At 35.8% G+C, this 25,906-nt stretch overlaps 2 pseudogenes; one reads left to right on the top strand and one right to left on the bottom strand.

Annotated features, from left to right (window-relative positions):
* Positions 1-481: 481 nt before the first annotated feature.
* Positions 482-1,644, bottom strand: LOC113249585 (olfactory receptor 4K13-like; annotated as a pseudogene).
* Positions 1,645-19,847: 18,203 nt separating this feature from the next.
* Positions 19,848-20,787, top strand: LOC113249030 (olfactory receptor 4K13-like; annotated as a pseudogene).
* Positions 20,788-25,906: the final 5,119 nt, after the last annotated feature.

Raw genomic sequence — 25,906 nt, 5'->3', positions numbered from 1 at the left:
TTTATGAATGTTACTAAAATTTAGATAGAAAATCAATCTATTAAAAAGCATAGATTTTGAAGTTAGAGGGAGGATCTAATTCTCAGTCTAGTACTTGCAATTTCTGTGGCAAGTTCATTGAATTTTATAATTCTCAGTTTTCTACTGAAAATATGCTAATAATATGCTCTATTTTCATTGTTGTGAAGTTAAGAGAAAACATATGCAAAGTGCCTCATCCATGGTTAGAACTCAGTAAATACTTATTTAGAATCTCATTTAGTTTATAAAAAACTGAAAATTACAACATGTATGAGTGGGATTATATTGGAATGGTTTGTATTTGGATGCATGATTCAGAGTGTTTTATTGCAGATATATACTTGTGTAGGGAAGGATTACCATTTCCCAAAAATGTTACTTAGGGTTGATACAAAATTGAATACCTCGGTGTCTTTGGATGATGATGATAATGGCAACAATGATGATTATAATGTTTCATTTAAAAGGTTGATCTGGAACTCACTTGCTTGGTCTTTATTTTTCTTATTGCTTTCCTCATGTCTTTGTTTCTGAATGTATAGATGATTGGATTTAAAAGGGGAGTGAAAATTGTGTAAAACACAGAGAGGATCTTATCTATGGATACCCTGTTGAATGGCCATATATAGATAAAGATGCAAGGTCCAAAGAACAGTACCACCACTGTAATGTGGGCTGAAAGAGTGGACAAAGCCTTGGAAGACCCATGGGAGGAGCGATGCCGGACAGTAATCAGAATGATGCTATAGGAGATGAACAGAAAGATGAAACAGAACAAAGAAAGTAGGGGCGCCTGGGTGGCACAGCGGTTAAGCGTCTGTCTTTGGCTCAGGGCGTGATCCCGGTGTTGTGGGATCGAGCCCCACATCAGGCTCTTCCGCTATGAGCCTGCTTCTTCCTCTCCCACTCCCCCTGCCTGTGTTCCCTCTCTTGCTGGCTCTCTCTATCTCTGTCAAATAAATAAATAAAAAATCTTAAAAAAAAAAAAGAACAAAGACAGTAGACCACTGAATGCAATGACTAATAGTTCCAAGATGTGTCAGTACAAGCAAGTCTGATGACCTGAGGCAGATCACAAAAAAAGCTATCCACAACATTGGGGCCACAGAATGGTAAAGTTACTGTGAACACCATTTGGCTCATCGTGTGCACAAAACCAGTGGTCCACGACAGAAGTGCAAGCCCTATGCAAACATGATGGCTCATGATAGCTTTGTAACGGAGGGGTTTGCATATGGCAATGAATCTATCAATTGCCTGACTACAAGCAACATCATCTCACTTCCACCTAAAAGGTGAAGAAAGAACATCTGGGCCATGCACCCTTCATAGGAGATAGCCTTATATTCACTAATTAGGTCACAGATCATTTTAGGAGTAGCAAAGGAGGCCAGGGTCATATCAATAAAGGAGAGGTTGGCCGGTAAGAAGTACATGGGAGAGTGTAAGTGAGGGTCCAATTTTACTATAAAGATAATAAGGAGATTACCTAATACAATGGCTATGTAGATAACGGAAAAAAAAAAAAAAAAAAAACAAGAAAAAGCAAATCTGTAACTCACGAAGCTCTGTGAGGCCCAGTAAAATAAACTCAGACACCATGGAGTGATTTTGTTTCTCCATTTGTTTGACTGTTGGCAAATGTTACCTAAAACAAAATCAAAATAGGTTAAAATCTATGAATAAAGTTGAGAGATAAAATACATATACACTTAACTTTGCTCCCTAAAATCCACTGAAATTTGCAAAAAGAATCAAAAGTGTTGAATAACATTGAACCCAAAATTTTTTGAAAAAAGAATAGACAGAATTTCTTAGCAAAACTTATGAGGAATTTCTGCCATAAACTAAGACATTTGAAGAAAATTATAGTTGGCACTACTTAACTCATATCTGCACTCATCTTGAAAAGAGTGAGTATCTGAATAGGTGAAAGAATTGAGAAGTTCTTTGCCACCTCTTTTGAGGATAAGGTATAGATTTATTGGTTGTCCATGGGCAAAGAAGAGGATCCTTCCATCCTGAAATCTATTTCTACACTGCATTTCAGTGAAGGAGAGGCCGAAGTAGTTTTCTAACTGAAAAGCAGGACCAAGAAAAATGAAATTAAGTAGATGGAATATAGAACATGGAGAACCTAAGAATCAGTTCTCTAGTGGCTGCTCAAAGTCAGATGAGCAGTGATAATAAACACTATGAGTTTTGAGACACTTAAATATATGACTGGCCCAAATTGAAATGGCTTCTCAACTTCCTTTTCCATAAGGTGGAAGAAAGGCTCAGATATTTTGGTCTTCTCCCATGAGCTCTGACTTTGCCTGGGGGTAAAGTCTCTACCCCCAGGCCTATGAATTTAGTAGATAGGAAGGTACAGTGTTAAGGTATGGCATAAATGGATGCTTGCTGCTGGCTTCCTACTGCCTTGCTTAAGTTACTTTCTTTGTCAGGCGGCTAACATCCTAGTGGATTTGGTATAACATCCATATCACTTATAAGAGAGTATAATTGTAGAGTTCTGATAAACAAAGGGGGATCTATAGGGAACAGATCCATGTGCTTCTAGATGACTAAAGCAGACCCATGTGGAATGACGTCCATTTAAGCATGAATGTTCCCAGCCAGAAATTCTGAAGCAAAGTATCAAGGAAGAGATAGCAGTAGCAGAACAAAATTTTTGAGGCTTAAAAAAATGTGACATCTGAAAAAAATGAAAGAATTAGAAAAAAAACACAAAAGAGCTTATATCTGACTGAAGACCTCATTCATAAAAATAGATACAATGTAGTTTTAAAATATTTTGAAATGTTTTAAGAATTGGAGAAGTATAAGAATAAAATAATTGATATATTCATACTATTATTTAGAATTAATAAATATTTGTATTTTCATCATTTGCTTCACAATTTTAAATAAAACAAAACCTGGCATAGGTAAATTTCACTCATCATCTTACGATTTTGTGTGTGGCTTATAAAAAATGAATGAATGATATCCTATCAACAAAATTCTGCAAAAAAATTTTATTTTTACTGAGGAATTGCTATTATAAAAATGTTTGTTCTCTGTATTTGTAGGTTGGATTCTGCTTTTTGTTTCTTTATTGATTTGTTTTGTTTTTTAGATTCCACATATAAAAGAGCACTCTGATGGTTGAGGGTGTTGGGGGGGAGGGTGAGCAAAATGAGTGAAGGGGAGTGGGGGACACAACTGGGATTCCAGTTATGGAATGAATAAGTCATGGGGAAATAAAAGGTATACTACAGGGCCTATAGTCAATGGTGTGGTAATAGGGTTGTACGCTTCCAGATGGTAGCTATGCCTGAGGTGAGCATAGCATGATGTATAGATTTGTGGAATCACTATGTTGAATACCTGAAACTAATATACTATTATGTGTCAAGTATACTCCAGGTTTTTTTTTTAATGGTGCATTTAATGTATATCTACAAGTTTATTTACATGTGAAAGGATTTTTGAAGATTATATAACCAGAAGTAGAATTACCAAGTCATTTTCAACTAACCTAATAATGTCAAATTCTCAACAAAGGGTTGTACAAATTTACACAACCACTTCCTTACAAATCTTGGTGTTTTGTTAGCTCTCATTCTAACCGCTATTACTGTAGGAATGCAAAAATGATTCAATAGTAGGAAATCTCTAATTAATGATATTAAAGATATAAACAACAAATAATTTTAAAATGACAACAAAATAGACATCTAATAAATGGAGAGATATATTAGGTTCATGAATTGTAAATACGTCAGTTTTCTTTAAACTGATGTATATATTCAACCTACTCCCTGTGTGAATCCTAGTGACTTTGGGAAATCATCAAGTTTATTCTAAAATGTATATCAAAAGGCAAAAGGTAGGGGTGCCTGGGTGGCACAGCGGTTAAGCGTCTGCCTTCAGCTCAGGGCGTGATCCCGGCGTTAAGGGATCGAGCCCCACATCAGGCTCCTCTGCTATGAGCCTGCTTCTTCCTCTCCCACTCTCCCTGCTTGTGTTCCCTCTCTCACTGGCTGTCTCTATCTCTGTTGAATAAATAAATAAAATCTTTTAAAAAAAAAAAGGCAAAAGGCCAAGACAAGCCAATATAATTTTGAAGAACAAAACTAGAGGATTTATACCAAAATATATCAAAATCTACTATAAAGCTATATAATAAGAGAGTTTGATGTTGGCTCAAGAACCTAAAAATAAACCAATTTAATGGAAAATATCAGAAAAGCTCTACTTGATGATGACAGCCATAAGCCACATAGTAAAACACATGTGTGGTGAGACAAGCAGAACTGTTCCCTGTTGAGCCAGGAGAATTGCACTGAAATAAGATAATGGGTGCTGGTGGTCCTTCTTAGAAAAGAGGCTCTTCCTGAGAGCAGATTCTACAATATCAATAAATGCCAGCAGTTGGCTTTATTATAGTCTCCAAAAAAGCTAACTTCAAAATTCATATCGCTTAACTTCTAGAGTTTGACATTTTAATTTTTCCTTCTGAGTTTGTTTTGTGGTTTGCCTGCTTGAAAGGTGGATGGGGGAGCAGGCGAGATCACCTTCCCAGAACACATTATAAGACTGCATGCAGCCGTGACTCAGCCACTGTATGCTTCTCCATGAAATGATGGAAGAAGAGAAGAACCTTGCTAAAGTTTTACTTGTGCGTTTTCCTACCAAATCCTGCCTTTTCGACATGTGACTCTGCAAGTGACATAGTGCTGTTTGCCTTCATGCACTACTTACTCCACAGCTTTATAGGGCTACTGCATTTCAAAGAATGAGGACCCAACAGAGGAGAAAAGCAACATATAATAGAAAGTATTGTCCAGACCTACATATATACTCATATTTAACTGTGATATATAACGGAAGTAGAATTTTGAGTCAATAAGGAAAATATTCAGTAAATGATAATGGGGCAAAAATTTGTGATCAGGGCTGAGGAGATCAGATTCCCAGCCTCATTTTTCACTTGAAAATCAACTTCAGAGATGTAAAAGATTTATCTTTGTACAAATAAAACTACAAAATGAATAAAAGCAAACACAGGTAAAAATTTTAATATAATGATGCTGACAAAACATTTTTGATATGTAAAAATTAGAATCCATCAAGTAAAGACTCAGAGTTGATGTTCTGAAAGTGAAAAAGTAAAAAGAGTAAACATAAAATAAGAGATGAGAATATATTTTCAACAAATGAAACAAAGAGCTGTTATGTGTAATTAGTAAGAAAAGGTTAAGAAAACGTGGAAAAGTGGAGAAATCATTTGGGTTGGCAATTCACAGAAGTAGAACTACAAACATCTTTAAACACATAAGTATTCAACCCTATTCATCATTAAAGAAATGCAGGTAAAAATAACAAAGTACATGATTTTATCCATCACATTAAAACAATAAATTCAATTTTGGTAAGAATGGTAGTTTGTATTTTGGCACAATATTTTTTGGAGGAAATTTGGCACTTTTTTTATTTAGGTTTTGCAATATTTTAAAAAAAGAGGCTTCAGAGGGTGCCTGGGTGGCTCAGTTAGTGAAGCGACTGCCTTCGGCTCAAGTCATGATCCCAGAGTCCTGGAATCAAGCCCCACATCAGGCTCTCTGCTCAGCGGGGAGCCTGCTTCTCCCTCTCCTTCTGCCTGCTGCTCTATCTACTTGTGCTCTTTCTCTCTCTCTCTCTCAAATAAATAAATAAAATCTAAAAAAAAAGAACCTTCAGTTCTGTGATTTATAGCGTAAGTTTTCAAAGAAAAATAGTCGAGTGCTCTTGGTACTATTGTCTTTAATAACCAAAAATTGGAAAACTCCTCCAAAGCCCATCATTAATGAAATGATTTAAAATGGAAATTTATATGTGCTCATATGGAGATATTTGTAAGATGTATTATTAAATTTTAAAATGTCATATTTTAAATAGATTATTATAACATTTTATGGAAAATTACATACCCATGCACAAATTTCATAGAAATCTCAGAGAAACATAGATGCATTAATGTATCAAGAGTGCTTACCTCTGGGTATATTAGCTTATAGGGTTAATGCAGAGTCCAATTTTTATAAGTCAAGTTCTGTAAAATTTCATAAAGTTGAATTAGATTCTAGCCCTGGATAAATGTTCCCCAAAATATAGTTGGTATTTAGGGGCTTCAAATCAGAAAATCATTTATGTTACATATAGCTGTAAAGGACCTTAAAAAATAATGTGTAACTTGCAGCTTGTGATAGTAACAGGCTATGCTGGTTTATCATCTACTACCTAAAACGTTTATAGTCACAGCAGCACTAAAGGTGATATTATGGATTTGGCAATCTATTACAGATAGCCAGGACTGGAAATACATTTTATGTCCTATATCCACTTGTGACAAAGCAACTCACCGATAAAGGGGAGAAGATGTCTTCTGCCCTCTTTTTCCACCAGCCCTTCCACAGTGTCCTCTGAGAATTTCCAGGACAGTTCTTGAAAAGAAAAATAGACAAATCTATTGATTTTAAAATGTGTTAGAAAGTTAATGAAATGATACTTCACCTTCCAAAGAATAGGTAGATTAATAAACAGATGTAAGAAACCTGAGATTTTAGTAAAAGAGTCCTATAAATATACATTGTTTAGGATAAAGTCAGTTACTCAGGAATAAATAGGCTGGATGAGCTACACAGTCTTAAATAAAAATGAATTTTAAAACTTTAAATATATAAATAATAGTTCAAGCAATAAAGGAGAGAGAGAAATATGTAAGTGAATAACATACTTTGTTGTATTTTATAATATTGGGTTATGGTCACGACAAAGGCAGAAACCACAGAAGTTAAGGTTAATAGATTTTATTCAGTGAAGATGAGCAAGCTCTCTATTACCTCAAAAACATATTAAAAATTCTAAGAGGCAACTGGAGAAAAGTAGCCAACCAAATATATATGTCCTTAATATCAAATTCTTATAAGTTGATATGGAAAATTTCAAGAGCCCTATATAAAAATAAGCTAAGGTAAAATACAAAATGTTTAAGAAGGGGTACCTGGGTGGCTCAGTTGTTGAGCGTCTGCCTTCAGCTCAGGGCGTGATCCCGGCATTCTGGGATCGAGCCCCACATCAGGCTCCTCTGCTGGGAGCCTGCTTCTCCCTCTCCCACTTCCCCTGCTTGTGTTCCCTCTCTCACTGGCTGTCTCTCTCTCTGTCAAATAAACAAATAAAATCTTTTTAAAAAGTTTAAGAAAATATATAAATAATGGTTGAATATATGAAAAAGAATTTAATTTCAATAAAATATACCTCAAGGTCACACACATCAAAGTGTTTTTGTGCTTTACTTTGGGTGGTATAATTATATATCTGGTATATATTTTTCTAGATTTCCTGATTTATCACAACCATTATGTATTAAACATGTTCTACATTTGAAATTGGAAGTTTTTTAAGTAAACAATTTATTCAGTGAAATGGAAACCTTCAACTTTTCTTCTCCGTACCTTATTCTTTCTTTGGGAGTTGTGACTGAAAGTCACTGAGACTCAGGAGTTCTTTCACTTGCCCCCACTTTTCTTCCATGTTCCTTTTGTGTGTCCCCACTCTAATGAAGGAGAACTCCCTTTTATTTTGAAATCACAGAAAACAACATGAGAACTTTGTCAATAATGACTCTGGGAAAACCTTGCATCCTGTAAATGAATTCCCTCAGCAATTAAAGCCATACATTTGGCAAGCCAGATTATTCAGCATCTCTCATTAGTGTATAGCTTGTCCCCATAAAAAAGAGACAGAAAACTGAATGGGAATAAATCAGAGAGGGAGAAAAACCATGAGAGACTCTGGACTCCCAGAAACAAACTGAGGTTTACAGAAGGGTGGGGGTGTGGGGGATGGGATAACTAGGTGATGGGTCTTAAGGAGGGCATATGTTGTGATGAGCACGGGGTATTATACACAACTAATGAATCGTTGAAAACTTTATGAAAAACTAATGATGTACTATATGTTGATTAATTGAACATAAAAAAGAGACAGAAAGAAGGCATTATCAACCAAATAATATAACCATATTTCTATGAGCAGACACAGCCATACAAACTGAGTGTCTCTTTAAAATGTGTATAACTTTGAATTTTCCGAAGTCCAAAGTAAGAAGAATTTAGAAACATGAGATAAATAGAAAACTTCTTATAAAACTTTGACGGTCACAAAAATCTCTTTCACTGATCCTATCATCTGAATAAAAATCTCTTTCATTAATCGTATCATCTGAATAAAGGTGAAGAGTACCATTTAATGGAAATAACTGGTTCCTAAGAGTCACATCTCTCTGATATCTTTATAATTTTCCTCTATAATTAGTTCCTTTTGGGTTTGTTAGCTCTGTTGGTACTGCATTGTGCCAGAGTACTTCATGGTTAAAATGAAAGCAATTTGCTTCTTTATTTGATCTCTTAATCAGCAATAGCCGACTAATTTCTTCTTTCTCACATCGGACTTCCTGTGTTTATGAAGTCAACAAATGGCCTATGCCCTATACAACCAACTACTTTGTCTAATTTTGCTATTATTTCAGGGAACAGCTTGGTCAACTATATCTAAAACTACTTTATTTTTGTCATCTCTGAATTGAATACTTCACCCATTGATGACTTCATACAATTGTAGCTCAGACACTTAAGAAAATAACATATTTATTAATGGGGTTCCTGTATTATTTCCAAAGCTTCTGTAGTCATTCTTGCATATTTCTTATGGGCATAATCACTCATTTGTCTTAGAGGTATACTTTGGAGTAGAATTACTGGATCATAGGGTAGGCATGTCTTTTGGAAAGTGTTAGAGAGGTGCAATGTGGTTGTACTGATTTCCACTCCCACCAGCAATGTGAAGAGTTCTGGTTGTTCTACATTCTTACAAGACTTTGGTATTCTGAAGCCTTTTTAACTTTAGCAATTTTTAAAGATACATTGGAATCCTCATTGTGGCTTAATTATTATTTCCCTGATTATTCATGATGTAACATATCTTTTCATATGGTTATTAACTTTTTGAATATTTCCTATTGTGAAGTATCTACTTACCTCTTTGTGTCTAAAGCTTATGAGTACTTGCCAAGAGAGAGAGACAAACCAAGAAACTCTGAATCATAGAGAACAAACTGATAGTCACCAGAGGAGAGGTGGGTGGGGGGATGGGTGAAATAGATGATGGGGATTAAGGAGGGCTCTTGTTGTGATGACCAATAGGTGTTGTATGGAAGTGTTGAATCACTATATTGTATACCTGAAACTAATATTACACTGTATGTTAACTAATTGGAATTTAAATAAAAACTTAAAAAAAAGAAAATTAAAAGGTGACTTATCCCAGAGAAAACATTTCAAATACATATTTCCAACAATGTTGTTATTTTGAAAATATACAAAAAAATGCAATAATGTAATATTCCTAATATATGGTAGGGTTTCTCAATCTTGGCATTATTGACATTTTAGCCTCGATGATTCTCTTTTGTGGGAGACTGCCTCAAGCGTTGATATTTAGGTGCATTCCTGGCCTCTATCCATTACATGCCAGTAGTAGTAGTCCTCACATGGGACACCTCAAAATATCCCCAGATATTACCAAATCCCCTTCGTTGAGAACCACTGATATATCCAATTTGAGTAATAATAAATACAAACATACATATGTAATTATTAAGTATAAAAATTTAAATGTAAAATTTCAAATATAAAATATTAATAAAAATTGCAGGAACAGTTCAGATAACCAAGAGAAAAAAATAGCCAGGAAAACCATATTAAAAAAACACTTAGATGATGAAATTTTAAAGATTCTAAAAACAGATCTTATTAAATAATCAGGAAATTATAGGAAAACATAAATATGAAAGAAAAGATATTAAAAAAGAGTCAAATGGAAATTTTAGGGCTGTAAAATATGATACAGAAACTGAGAGGGGCATCTGGGTGGCTCAGTCATTAAGCATCTGCCTTCAGCTCAGGGTGTGATCCCAGGGTCCTGGAACTGAGCCCCACATCAGGCTCCCTGCTCCACTGGAGCCTGCTTCTCCCTCTCTCACTCCCCCTGCTTGTGTTCCCTCTCTAGCTGGATGTCTCTCTCTCTCTGTCAAATAAATAAATAAATAAAATCTTTAAAAAAAGAAAGAAAGAAACTGAGAAATTCCATTTCAAACACAAAAGAGTATCAACAACAAAAATCCCTAGATAGAAAATAGAAGCCATTTAAGCTAAAGCTAAAGCAAAAGCCAAAAAAAATTGTGGAAAAATTAACAGAACCTCAGTGTCCTATAAAAATTATCAAATGATCTAACACATACGGTACTAGATTCAGGGATGACAGAAAAAATATTTGAAGAAATAATGTTCAAAAAATTCTAATGAAAAGTACAAATTCACAGAAAAAATTAGGTTTGAATGCGTCAGGAAAAAAGAAAAAAATCACTTCAAGAAATATAATAAATGCTGAAAATGAGCAATTTGTAACATCTTAACATCTGTTAGAGGGAAAAAGATAGATTATATACAGAAGAAAAATAAATTGACAATTCTAGACTTTTTTTCAGAAACTATGCACCCTATCTTTAAAATACGAAAAGAACGTTCTCAAAGTAGAGTTCTATACCAAAATTATCTTAAACTTAAAGTTGAAATAAAGACATTTTGAGCAAATAAGATTAAATACTTCATGTCCAGCAGAAATGTTAAATGAAGCTGTAATGATAATTTATTACATTTATAATATGTACAAATAAAAGTATGACATGACAATATAGTACAAAGGAGTTAAGAGGGTAGAGAAGTTCGGTATGCCATATGTGAAATGGTATAATATTATTTAAAGGTACTGGAATGTGATAATTTAAGTAAAGTAAATTTAAATAAAGTAAATTTAAGGCAAGTAAATTGGCCATAGGTAATTGGAAAATAAAACCACTCTCACATCAAGCATTCAGTCATGCACACATTTATGGGAACTCGAGGAAGATTAAGACAAGTCATGTAGAAACCACCCAAAAAAGGTGGTACTAAAGCAGGAGATTGGAATGCTAAGGTTTTTGTCAGATGCTTTCGGGATTCCTGAACCAGCTATTGGGAATAAGGAAATAAAATGACATGGAAACATACAAACAGAGAAAATGTGGGCATACCTCTCACCCACTGAAGCCATTAGTCCGAACACTGGACTTAACTTAGTGTCCATAGGGATAAATCTTCTGACTATGATTGTAAGCAGATTTCTCTGAAGATGAGGGCCTGCACAGAAACAGCAATGGGTTATACTGGACTCCTTCTAGAAGCCCCAATGGTCTAAAAATGGGAATTCAATGGAACTGACACCTATTCAGTGCTAGGATTTGCTAATTCTCATTAGCAAGCCTTCTTGCTCAACTCTAGACCCCAACAGTTATCTCTTATTGCACTACCTTGAGGCATTGACAATGACTGAACCATTCCAACCTCCAGACCAAAAAAACCCTATCTTGGGGCGCCTGGGTTGGCACAGCGGTTAAGCGTCTGCCTTCAGCTCAGGGCGTGATCCCGGTGTTGTGGGATCAAGCCCCACATCAGGCTCCTCCGCTATGAGCCTGCTTCTTCCTCTCCCACTCCCCCTGCTTGTGTTCCCTCTCTCGCTGGCTGTCTCTATCTCTGTCGAATAAATAAATAAAATCTTAAAAAAAAAAAAGCCCTATCTCATAGCAATGGAATGAGTAGAAGACCGCCCCCCACAGGTCCTCTTCCCTGGCATGATCAGAGACTAAACACATACTGACTCCCTCCGTGATCATGTGCTCCTTGCCTGCTCTCTTGCAGGTACTCCCCTAAACATCTCCTAGAAAACTCTAGGTGTCCATCTTTCAGGCAGAGAGGTCTATTGTAAGGCTGGAGATTACCACCTCACCCAGCCTCAGGCAACCGAACTAAATTTTTCCCTCTTTTCCAAACCCTTGTCTCTTGAGTTATTGGCTTCTCTTGCCATGAATTTATCTGGGTTTGTTTGGCAAGTGTTGGCAAACCCAGCCAGGAGATATGCTCTCAATTTGTGCAGCCCCCTCAGGGTTCCCTGGGACAGAGCAGTTGGCCCCAGCAGCATGCCAGTGCTCACCCACTCATTTCCTGAGTGAAGAGCTGTGATACATGGTTCCATAATAGCCTTACAGAAGCAGCCACCAAGAATACAATGGAAGGTTTATAATATTGGAGAGTCTATCAGTGTATTTCATATGGAGCAATTCCTCTGATCAAGAAAGGCACTTGACTATTACTAATCTACAAGAAGGACCCAAGAAACATTGGATTACGTGGCTATATCACATTTCTTTTTTATTTTTTAAAGATTTTATTTATCTATTTACAGTCGTTAAGCATCTGCCTTCAGCTCAGGGCGTGATCCCAGCATCCTGGGATCGAGCCCCACATCAGGTCCTCCACTGGAGCCTGCTTCTTCCTCTCCCACCCCCCCTGCTCATGTTCCCTCTCTTGCTGGCTGTCTCTCTCTGTCAAATAAATAAATAAAATCTTAAAAAAAAAGATTATATTTATCTATTTAGAGAGAGAGAGCGAGAGAGATTTTGTGAGTGGGGGGAGGGGCAGAGGAAGAGACAGAACCTCAAGCTGACTTGTGCTCTGAGTGTGGAGCCAGTTGGCAGGACTTGATCCCATGACCCAAGACCATGACCAGAGCCGAAATCAAGAGGCAAAATCACGAGTTGGCCCCCAACCAACTGGTTGCCCACTCAGGCTGCCCTACATCACTTGTCCTATTACCATTGGAGCAGCGGTGTCACTGAAAATGGAAACAGGCAATTCAGAGTTACTTCAAACAGGAGTGGAGAGGCATGAAGGTCTGGCTGGTAGTATGGTAAATGTATTTTTCAACTGGATACGGAGGAAAGACAGGGGATACTCCACAGGAAACATTTCCTAAAACTGAGGGGGGAATAAGGAAATGGTGGGACTACAATTCCCCAGCTTTATATTTTTATGTCTTCTGTTTCGATAGCCCCAGTTATGCTTACAATAGTGCCAGACCTAAGGTTAGTATACAGTAAATGGTAGTTATGTGTTTGTTATTGATCCTTTTAAGTATTCTTCAAGTAGGTTTTCATATTAGAGCACTCCAGACCTGATCGTGGTTTTTTATTTCCTTGATAAAACATATCAATTCAATGCCAGAAAAAGTTTTCTCTGTTGTAACTCAGGGAAGACAACATGGCTTCTTTAATAATTCCCATTGGTATTTGATCATCAGTTGGGTATTGTTAGGTCTCAAAATATGTCACTCCTTTATCACCACTCTCTCAATATATATGACTCTTTTTAGGGAAAATATTCATATATGTCATTATTTTAGGGAAATACCATTATTTTTGGAAAGGGAAGCTCTCTGGGTTTCAATGTGTCTGACTCAAGCAATGTTCTGAACCACTGTAGAACTGGTAAGTCATAGGGGAACTTTAACATACATTAAAATGGTATAGAAACATTTCTAGATAGTGGCTTTTAACCCCATTGTTCGTAGGTAGAATCAAAGCTTGAAAGTCCTTTAGGAGATGAACACTATGACAACGTTAGAGAATTCTAGAAAACATTATCATTCTAGTCATACAGACACACAGCATATTCTAATTTTAAGTGTGACAATGTGGGGCAAATTAAATAATTGAGTATACTTTGATGTACTTCAAGTGATTTTATTTTACATCTGCTAAAGAGTTCAAACGTCAAACTTCATGATGTTAATATCATTACCAATAAATATTTGAGAGCATTGCCAATCCATGCCAAACAATGCTTCCTCAGGAAGTAAGGGGCTGAATGAAATTTTGCCTTTGTTTTCAAAGAAATGTGTTATTCCTTGTGCTTGTAAACCTACCAGACCTAATACTTCAATTTATCTAGTTCTGGTCAACAAGCAGAGAAATAAAAGTCAGCTAAGTTGACTACTATCATATGGACAGGAGCATGGTGTTTGGCAAATCTGATCTAAGCCATAATTGCTTCTATTTCATATTATTCTGTGTTAAGGTTACAAATACCTTTAAAAAATACATTTTAATAAAATAAATCACTCCTATATTCTCAAGTAATTGGACAGCCTGCTCTCTGTAGATCAGGCAATTAGTAGATCAATCACAGTCTGTCTTTTCTCTTCATAATTTGATGTAGATGGTCTCCTGTGAGTAATTTTCTACTTCTACTCAGTTTAACTGCACGTGAGTCTATACATTAGAATTAAAATGTGATTTCTCTGTTTATATATCTTTCTCTTCAGCCATTTTAGAATAGCCAGAAAATTGTTTACAGTAAGAAGAAGGCTAAGGAACTTTGTTTCTGTGGGAAAGGATGATTCTGGTCAGATAACCAAAATGACTGCTTTGAAAACATAAACTTTCTCTCTTTTGTCTCTTGCCCCTTGCTCATCTGGGAGCCCGCTTCTCCCTCTCCCTTTGCCCCTCCTCCCATTCATGCTGTCTCTCTCAAATAAATAAATAACATCTTTAAATAAAAAAAAAGAAAATGTGCTTTAATGGAAAATTATAGATTAGTTCAAGTTAAACTACGAAAACAGAAACAAAACATAAAAAGTGGAAAAATTATTTGACTTTGAATAAAACTATCTATTCCACAGTTACATATCACTAGTGCATTATTCCAAAAAGTTTTTCTTTCTTTTTCTTTCTCTTTCTTTCTTTCTTTCTTTCTTTCTTTCTTTCTTTCTTCTCTTTCTTTCTTTCTTCTTTTTCGTTTTTTTTTTTTTACCCTTCTGTTGTTAACAAACTTTTGGATTTACAGGAAAATTTCATAGATAGTACATTGAGTTCCCATATACCTTGCATCCAGTTTCCTCTATCATGGTGCATTTGTCACAACTAATGTATTTATATTGATACATTATTATTAACTAAAGTCCACATTTTATTCTGATTTCCTTAGTTTTTACCTAATGTCCTTTTTCTGTTCCAGGATCCTATCCAGGATACCACATTAGATTTAGTCCTCATGTCTCCTTAGGCTCCTCTTGGCTGTAACAGTTTCTCAAACTGTCATTTTTGATGAAATAAAACCATAAGGGTTTTGAGTGTTACTGGTTGTGAATCTTACAAGATGCCCCTGCATTGGAATGTGTCTGATGTTTCCTAATGATTATTCTGGGATTACAGAGTTGGGGGAGGAAGTCCACAGAGGTAAGTGCCGTTTTATCCTATCAAGGATACATAATGTCAAGGAGACTAATCACTGTTGCTAACGTTGACTTTTATCAGCCTGGCTGAGGCAGTCTTTGTCAGGTTTCTTCACTCTAAAGTTACCTTTTCTCTAGCTTTCTCATACCGTCCTCTTTGGAAGGAAGTCATTATGCACACTGACCACTTATGCAGTGGGGTACTATGCTTCACCTCTTTGAATGTGAAGTATTTACATAAATTATTTGGAATTCTTCTGCATGGGAAAATTGTCTTTTCTCCATTTATTTATTTGTTGAATTATTTATTTATACCAGTGTAGATTCATGAATTTTTATTTTACACTCTGGGTTATAATCCAAAACTACTTTATTTATTTATTTGGTTACTCAAATTGTTCCAGCTTTGACCCTTGGGAGCTCTTTCAGTTGGCTCCTGTGTCCCTTTGACATGTCCGCATCACTGTCGGGTTTTTTTTAAAGCAACCTGTTTGCTTTTTAATAGATTTTGTTCGGTTTAGTAGTAGGTCTAATAGTACTTAGCTCCATTATTCTGTGAACATTTCTCTTTTCCATTATTGAAGTAATAGACAATAATGAAAATTGAAAGATAAAAGTAGAAAAAAAGTGCAATTAAATCTTTATTACTTAAGTGTGTTCCTTTGAAGTGCCTTCTTTTTTCTTTTTTCTTACTTTGCATCCTTTCACCATTTAAAAAAAAATAAGTCTAATCATTCTTTGTAAATAATTTTATATTTAGGTTATATCTATTTAACAATACATTATGAACATTTTCCTGCCTCATTAATATATATCACTTAAAATGTTCTACATAGATCAATTAACCTTTCCTTTTAATTGATTAAAATTAGCCCATAAATATCCTCCTTGTATTGCGTAATGATGCATAGCAGGTTTTTAACATAGGGACTAAATAAATTAGCTATTTAGAGAGTTTCAATATTTTTTAATTATAAATAGTGATGAGAGGAGTGTGTATGAGCCTACAAGTTAAGTATTTTACATATTTAAGATTTCTAGAAGTTGAGCAGAGTCCAATAATAGCATCAATATTTTTGAAGCTCTTAATTCATGATTAGATTATATAAACTTGGGAAAATTGTGTGAGGCTAACCCATTGAAAGAAAGGGAAAAATATTGTCCAGACTACCCAAATAAGCAAGGGGTCACTGGTTGAGAATCTCAACAAAATGGGCTGATGGATGAGACATAAGTCTTCAGTTTTTCTTGTTAAATAATTGTCCGTTTTCACTTACTTCATCACCATCTCTATTGATGGCCTTTATAACACGTATTATGGAGAATATGGGTAATTTGTCTATTTCAAGGAGCTTAAAAATGATCTGGGGAAAGAAGAATCACAACACTAGAAGTGAGAGAACTTGGATTAGAACAGATTTGCCTAGCTCTTGTTCTAGTATTCCTTCAGTTTCAGAATATTAATACCTAATGCACATGGTATACCTGGAGAAGACGTAAATGGTAGAGCACATGAAGTGGACCATAAGTACAGTGGAAATTGTTATGGGTTTTGTACTAGGAAAGTTTTATTACATAGAAGAGAAGCCTCAAGGTGTCCCTAAGAATATGGTTATATGGACAGAGGAATTAATCTACCTAAGAAGAAGAAAACATGTATAGATAGGAAAAAATTGATGGGGAATGCAGAAAACTATGACTTTGTTTTTACCAAAGCAGAAGTTGTATTTTTGCACTATTAGAAAACAGTACTGGATATTTAGAGTGGATGAGAGGCTGATTGTGAAGGCCTTGGTGAGCTTGGGGATTGATAATGGAGTTATGTAATTGTAGGTTTTTAAATAAGACAATAATAGGATGAAAACAATTTTATGAGTAATGTTCAGTTCCTTAAAGTAAACTGTATTTGTGGGTAATTACATTGTGCATCATCAACAAAATTGAATTCTTTTTTTTTTTTAATGATTTTTTATTATATTATGTTAGTCACCATACAGTACCTCCCCGGTTTCCAATGTAAGGCTCGATGATTCATTAGTTGTGTATAACACCCAGTGCACCATGCAATACGTGCCCTCCTTACTACCCATCACCGGTCTATTGAATTCTATACAGTTGTAAAATGTAGATTTTCATGTGCTCATATGAATATATTTTTAATGTATTGACAAGGTCAAGGAAAATATGCATATGAACACTATTCTCTCAATAAATAGTATTGAACACTAATACAATAGTCTCAATAAAAAGCATATAAATGTAAATATATACTAATACCCACACCACACACAGACACACACACACACACACACACACACACACACAGAACACACACACTGTGCTAACGTGTATATTACTTTTCTCAAAGGCTATCCAGGAAACAAACTGTTAAGAGTTATCCTTCTACTATGTGTGGCATGTCTTCTTTTCCATTAGTAAAAGCTACTTTGATCTTTTTCTAAAGTAAATTAGGGAAAAATACATACTTCTAACATTTTTTTTTAGAATAGTTATTCTGTTTCTGTTTAAAAGTGCCTCAATATTCAATTTGGCACTTTTTAAAAAATGTACTTAAAGTTCCTAATTTACATGGGCTTTTGCTTTAATACTGACTTTAATCTAGATCCTGAATATTCATTATACATTTCATTCATTCATTCACTCCTTCAATTGATATTTGAGTAGTCATGGAGTATTCCAGATGCCATATGTGTATAAACTACTTCATGTATATTTGAAGGTTGTACTGTTGTCTTTATATACAGTTTCAAAAATGAGGTTTCAAAAAAGCATTAGTATGGATCTTTAAAGGATTAGCTATAAACCTGAAAGGAGATATAACCATTCTAGACACAGAAGAGAATAACTTAACATACTAAATAAGACTTAGCACTTTGCATCAATCCAAGGTTCTCAGAGTAGGAAATCAGCTAGAGGATATGTGTACATGGGGAAAAATAGATCTTCTGTTGGATAAATGTACCCATGGGATTGTCTCAGAGAAACAGAGTGTACAGCATCATGATGCCTCTTCCTTCTGTCTCTGATGATTGGGAATGTAAATTGCAGGAAATAGATGTGAGTACAAGATAAGGACATGCAAGGCTATTCTGGGGATTCACATGAGGCACATTCCCCTGAAAGTATTTTCTCCACTCTGGTAAGTAATCATGGCACAAAAGGAAGGCTATACTTTATTTTTTGAAGGAGCTTTATAAGAATCTAGATAATTGAGAGACCATTAATGATGAAAATATTTTTTTTAGAGCAAAACCAGTAAAACCAGTGCTGTTATAAGAATGGGCTGATGGGAATGTTATAGCATAAATTTAGACGCATGTACTGAAAGAACTGTATTTCTATTACCCACATAAATCAGTTACTGAAAGAACTGTATTTCTATTACCCACATAAATCAGTTACTTCAAGCCACCTCATTTTGTCATTTTGAAGCTTATGATGAATAAAAATGCACAGTCCAAACAGTAATCCTTTTTATAGCAATAAACAAGTGAATGAATGAATACAAACTGAAAATGAAATAAATTCAGTTCCATTTGACTATGGACTTTCTGCATCCATGGTATTTCCTAGAAGAGGGGTGCCTGGGTGGCTCAGTCCTTAAGTGTCTGCCTTAGGCTCAGGGCGTGATCCTGGAGTTCTGGGATCGAGCCCCACGTCAGGCTTTTCCGCTGGAAGCCTGCTTCTTCCTCTCCCACTCCCCCTGCCTGTGTTCCCTCTCTTGCTGGCTGTCTCTCTCTCTGTCAAATAAATAAATAAATAAAATCTTTAATAAAATAAAATAAAATCCTAGAAGAGACATTTGATGTGAATGATGTTAAATGTTGAGTGAATAATTTATACATGGTTAATATATATAATAATATATGGCACATATATAATTACATGGTTTAACTCTTACAAAATGTGTAATGACCATCACTGATACTAGCATGAGCTATGAGGGTTTCATGCAGGAATGGAGCAGGAAAGAGGAGAGGTACATTTCTCAGGACCCAAAAACTTACAAGTAAGACTTAATTTAAGGTTTAATTAATAATTTTTTACCAGAATTTCTTTCAAAATACGGGTCTTTAGAATCCCTGCTGTATTTTCTACATTTATCATTTCCAGAATAAGAAACTCAGTAGTATCCTATGAATGTAGAACCCACCATGATCATTATCATATTTATGAACGTCTTTATAACACAAAGAGGCATTCAATATCGTGTTGTCTGATTGTTTTTAGTTTCTTTTACAGAGGAGAAAACTAAACCCTGGAAAGGAGATACTTGTCCTATGTTGCCCCTAGTGAGTAGCTCGGCTAGGTGTTGTATTGAGGTCTTCGGATTCCAAGTTCACAATACAGTGGTGATTTCATGTGCTGTTTTTTATTTTTGTCTTTCAGAAACATATATTCTGAATTCTCCTTGCTATTGGTACACTTCTCTGGGCCATTTCAGAAATCACTGGCTAACAAAATCACCCCCCAAAACTGGGGTGTGCTTTAAGTTCAGGTGCCCAGTCTAAGTATCAAAATTAGACACCGACATGAATCACCCTTTCTGTAACCACAACTTTCCTTCCCACGAGTCTCACTCATTTTGATTATGATGGGATAAAGTTGACAACATGGAAAGGGCAAGCCATTCGGTGGTGTCTGAGTTCATTTTGCTGGGACTTCCCAAATCTCAGAATCTTCAGGTTCTCTTCTTGCTAGGATTCTCTGTAGTCTATGCCGGGATTGTGTTAGGAAAACTCCTCATCTTGGTCACTGTGACCTTCGACTCATGCCTTCACACACCAATGTATTTTCTGCTTATCAATCTCTCCTGTATTGATATGAGCCTGGCTTTTTTTACTACCCCTAAGATGATTGTGGATTTCCACCGAAAACAGAAGACCATCTCTTGGTGGGGATGCTATTCTCAGATGTTCTTAATGCACCTCCTAGGTGGGAGTGAGATGATGTTGCTTGTAGCCATGGCAATAGACAGGTATGTTGCCATATGCAAACCCTCCATTACATGACCGTCATGAGCCCATGAGTGCTCGTTCGGCTGCTGTTATCCTCCTATGCGGTTGGATTTGTGCACTCGTCTAGTCAGATGGCTTTCATGTTGAACTTGCCTTTCTGTGGTCCCAGTGTGGTGGACAGTTTTTTTTGTGACCTTCCCCTTGTGATCAGACTTGCCTGCAAGGACACCTACCTGCTACAGCTGCTGGTCATTGCTGACAGTGGCCTCCTGTCTCTGGTCTGCTTCCTCCTCTTGCTTGTCTCCTACACGGTCATCATATACTCAGTCAGGCACCGTACGTACTGCCAGTGGTTCGGCCAAGGCCTTCTCCACTCTGTCAGCACACATCACTGTTGTGACTCTGTCCTTTGTCCCATGTGTCTTTATCTATATGGCTCTTCAGCCGATATTCTGTAGATAAAATTCTTTCTGTGTTTTATACGATTTTCACACCTCTCTTAAATCCTATTATTTATACATTAAGGAATCAAGAAGTAAAAGCAGCCATGAAGAAGATAAGGACTCGACATATAAATTCAAAACACACTTTGTAGAAGATGCTTCTGAAGAAATCATCTCTTGTGTGGACATTTTAAGGAGCAAACTTTGAAGCTATTTCACGTTCTGTAAAAGGAACCAGTAGGTGTTAACTGTTAAAGAGAAACCCCCCCCCTTTTTTTATCACTGTCAGTGGTTAAACACATGACATGTACAGTCTGGAAGACATGCATTTAAATCCTCTCTTCACTAGTCCTTCTCATGCAAATTTGAAAAAATGAATAAATTCTCTTCATCTACTTAGTTTATCTACAAAACTTCTTTATGTGTTTTTTTTTTAAATTTTGGCATGTTTTTATCTTTACAGTTATTCTTACTACTTCTATTATGCTTGTAGTTATTAGTGCTGCTATTATATTTGTAGTTATTATTGGGAATCTATATGTAGAAAATGCACACAGATGATGCCTCACATAGCCATTTCGCTGAGTTACTGTTTGCTGCTAGAAAAGTACATTTTGTAGATAATCCCTAGTTAATGTGTATTAACTTTTAGATACTCTATGCCCCAGATACAGTGCCTCCAACCAAGCTTCACATATTTTGTGAGCCCACAGTGTGCCAGGAGGTATATCCAGGGTTTCAGGAAGCTTAGAGTCCTTGGATGGAAAGAGTGAACTAAATTTGCAAACATGTTGTGCCATGGACAGTACTATGTTACATGGTTAAAAGTCCAACACAACTTTATCAGTAATAACACTAATATTTGTCTCTTCCTTTTTTCTGAATCCATGGGTAAATTGATTCAGAGCGCACAGCGGGTAAGAGGTGATTGATACTCCTGAAAATCTACAGTCAATTCTTGGTAGCAGTATCAAGCTTTATTTTCATTTTTAAAATACAGTTTACAAATAGAAAATAATCACTCTCTTTATTATTTATTTATATTATTTTTTTGAGGAAGAGAGAACTCGGGTGTGCACAGTTGGGGAGGGGCAGAGGGAGAGGGAGAGAGAATCTTTAAGCAGGCTCCACATCCAGTGCAAGCCTGATGCAGGCTCGATCTCACGACCTTGAGATCATGACCTGAGCTGAAATCAAGAGTCGGACATTTCACTACTGAGCCACACTGGTGCCCCAAGAATCACTGTCTTTAGTGTAGGATTCTGTGAGTCTTGAAAAATGCACAATCGTGTAACTGTCATAATGAGAATATAGTAGAATTTCATCAACCCTCAAATTCCTCTGTGTTCCTTTGTGGTCCACCTCTCTCTCTCTCCTATCTTCTGGCTCTGAAAAAAGTGATCTTTTTTTATACCTAGTTTGCCTTTCCTAGGCTGCCACATAAGTAGAATCATATAGTACGTAACCTTTTAAAAAAGTTTTTATTTAAATTCTAGTTAGTTAACATATAGTGTAATATTAGTTTCAGGTGTAAAACAGTGATTCAACACTTCCATATAACACCCAGTACTCATCACAGCAAGGGCCCTCCGTAATCCCTATCACTCTTTAACCCACCCCCCAACCTCCCCCTGCTAACCATCAGTTAGTTCTCTATAGAAACGAATCTGTTTCTTTGTTTGCCTCTCTTTCTCTTTTTTTTTTCCCTTTGCCATTTGTTTTGTTTCTTAAATTTCACAATGAGTGAAATAATGGTATTTGTCTTTCTCTGACTGACTTAGTTTGCTTAGCATAATACTCTATCTCCATCCATGTCATTGCAAATGGTGAGAAGTCATTCTTTTTTATGGCTAATATTCATATATATATAAATTGTGTGTGTGTGTATATACACACACACACACACACACACACTCGCACAAACATATATTCTCCTTCTTCCTATTCATTCATCAGTCATTGGACACTTGGGCTGTTTCCATAATTTGGCTATTGTAGAGATATATATATATATATATATATATATATATATATATATATATATCTACATATATATAGTGATTAACTATTTTTTTATTCTTTGGGTAAATACCTAGTAGTGCAATTGCTGGATCATAGGGCAGTTCTATTTTTAATTATTTGAAGAACCTCCATACTGCTTTCTAGAGTGGATGCACCAGTTTGCATTCCCACCAACAGTGCAAGAGGATTCTCCTTTCTCTACATCCTCGCCTGCACCTATTATTTCTTGTATTGTTAATTGTAGCCATTCCGACAGGTGTGAGGTGGGATCTCTGTAGTTTTGATTTGCATTCCCCTGATGATGCGTGATATCGATCATCTTTTCATGAGTCTGTTGCCACCTGGATGTCTTCTTTGGAAAAATGTCTATTCTGCCATTTTGTAATTAGATTATTTGGGGATTTTTGTTGTTGAATTGTGTAAGTTCTTTATATATTTTGGATACTAACTCTTTATAAGTTATGTCATTTGCAAATATCCTCTCCCGTTCTGTAAGTTGTCCTTTAGCTTGTTTATTGTTTTCTTTGCTGTGCAGAATAAGTAGCCTATGGCTTCTTTCACTCAGCATAAAGCCTTTGAGATTCATGCAATAGCAAGTTGTGTTTATCATTATAAATCTATGTTACATTTTAAGATCTATTAAGTATCCTCATTGCTATTCTTCCACAAATTGTCTTGAACCAGTTCAGTTATTCATTGATATTAACTGGAATGTTTTTATCAAATGACATGAATACTAAGTAATTATATAGGCATTAATTTTATACATTGATTTTGGCAGAAATATGATATTGACAATATTGGTCTTTTTAATCCTAGAATGTGGTTTATTTCTGCACTTATTCATGCCTTCTTTTGTGTCCCCCAGTAATGTTTTAAAACTTTCCTCAAAAAATACTGAAACTATTAAACTTATGAATTATTTAATTTTATTTTAATCTTTGTGAGGTCATTTTTGCTCATAACATTTTGATATTTCTGGAATGAAGGAAAGGTATATTTATGTATATATTTACTTGAAATTAGTCGTTGATCTGAGCACTCTAATTCATTGAAATTTTTAGTCAATTTTTTGGGCTTAGAATATGTTTCAGCTATGATAATCTTATGTACTCCTGCTATTTTTCAACATCTTATTTCATATTTTAGCCCATGACATGTCTAGGACTTGATACCATTTTGAAATTTGTCCTGAATGCTAAAGAACAAAATAGATGTATGTCACAAAAGGTCTGACACATCTGTACTCTAAGAAGGAGAATTACTGATTTTAATATGTTTCTACAATATGGTGAGTATTTTACACATTTTTATAACTATGACACATATTTGGGAGGCTAACAACCACAAATCCCACTTGGCTTATTTGACATGGAAATATTTGCTAATTTCATCGGAGCTATTATGAACATTTCCAAAGGGTAGAGAAATCTTTTATAACTGTGGAAGAAATCTAAGAAAATGAATCTAAAGTTGGTGTTAAAACTGAGCAAATCCTGGAAGAAGTTTACAAGAAGCTTGCCTGCCACCTAGTGGTGGCAATCTCCTGTGTTTCTCTTTCATGTTTTAACGAAAACCAGGAATTAGGAAGGAAGGTTTGTAAGAATGGTTGGCAATGGATATGCAGCCAATGCCTTCCAAAGAGCTGATTACCATCTCACCATTACCCAAAGTAGGCATTTTCACAGACAAATTTTAATGTTATTTTAAGGGCCTCCCATCCTCTAGTACCCATCTGCTAAGTCCAGAATTCCGGGGGATTTCACAACTCATTAAGTCACCATTAGGAGTTAGAGTAGTCTGTAAAAGGCAAGGCAGACTAGCACCTAGAAATCATCTGTATGTCAGAAGCATTGTTCATTATTTTTAAATCTATTACCTGCCATAGATTTAGAAAACTAAGTCTTTAACTTCCCTGAAAATATGGATGATCCTTCCAAATTTCAAGAGGAACTAAAAACATACATATTACTTCTCATCATTTTAATTTTCAAGGCTGAACCCTTTGCTCAGAATTGTTCTGCCAACTGATTTTACTTTGAGCAGAAGTGGTCAGATAGGTTGGTGTGCCTAAGGGAAATTAGGACTTGTTTGAGGCTACTAAAGAGAGAGTGGCCAGAAGCAATGTCTGTATCTAAAAGACAGTATTTGAAAAATGAATTAAGTAAATAATTAGGCTGTCTAGGGAAGTCTTTGAGTTACTCAGTCTTATGAGCGAGGTGCTGTTTTCATCCTCATTTTCTGTATGAGGGAACGGAGGCAGAAGGCTTTGATAACATACTTAACAGCTAGAAGGGAAAGGAACAGATTCCAACTAGTCTGTTTTTAGAAGCCACGAACGTCTTTATAACTCAATGCTACCTCTAACAGTATTAACCAAATTCTGGAAACACATTTGTAAATTACGTCCTTTCCAAATCCAGAAATTGTTTAAAATATAACAGAGGGCTGGGAAGCTGACTCCATGGAAGATAACGCAAAGGCTAATTTATTGCTCTCATGCACTTGAGTCAAAGAAAAGTGATGTAGAAACTTTCAACTCTAAGAGTTACTCAAAGGAATTGGGTTTTAAAAATGACTACATATGGTGCACCTGGGTGGCTCAGTTGTTAAGCATCTGCCTTCAGCTCAGGCCATGATCCCGGGGTCCTGGGGATCAAGCCACGCATCGGGCTCCCTGCTCAGTGTGAAGCCTGCTTCTCTCTCTGCCACCCCCTTGCTTGTGTTCCCTCTCTTGCTGTGTCTCTCTCTGTCAAATAAATAAAATCTTTAAAATTTTTTTTAAAAATAAAAATTAAAATGACTACATATAATAAAGAGGATGAAATTTATAAGTAGTGTTGATTGAAAAAGATAAACCAAAATAGTAAATGGTCTATATTTCTACCCATAGAAAGATTAAATAGAAGTGAAGTCTTTACCAAATTCAAACTCATCCTTGCACCCGATGTTCAGTAAGCCAAATTCTGAAACACTGTTTTTGAAGCAAAGGAAGCTTTATTTTGAAAAGGCAGCCCAAGGAGAAGGCAGGGAATCATTCTCAAAGCTGTCTTGCCCTGTTTGGCCTAGTCATAGCTTACATACATGAGAGGAGGGTAATGGGTTTCTTTTCTTTCTTTCTTTTTTTTATAATAATATTTTTTTATTATATTATGTTAGTCACCATACAGTACATCCCTGGTTCTTGATGTAAAGTTCCATGATTTACTTGCATATAACACCCAGTGCACCATGCAATACGTGCCCTCC

This window comes from Ursus arctos, unplaced genomic scaffold (genome assembly GCF_023065955.2).
Source record: "Ursus arctos isolate Adak ecotype North America unplaced genomic scaffold, UrsArc2.0 scaffold_4, whole genome shotgun sequence".
Classification (NCBI taxonomy): Eukaryota; Metazoa; Chordata; class Mammalia; order Carnivora; family Ursidae; genus Ursus; species Ursus arctos.
Note: the sequence above shows the minus strand (reverse complement) of the source record. Positions and strands in the feature narration are given on the sequence as shown.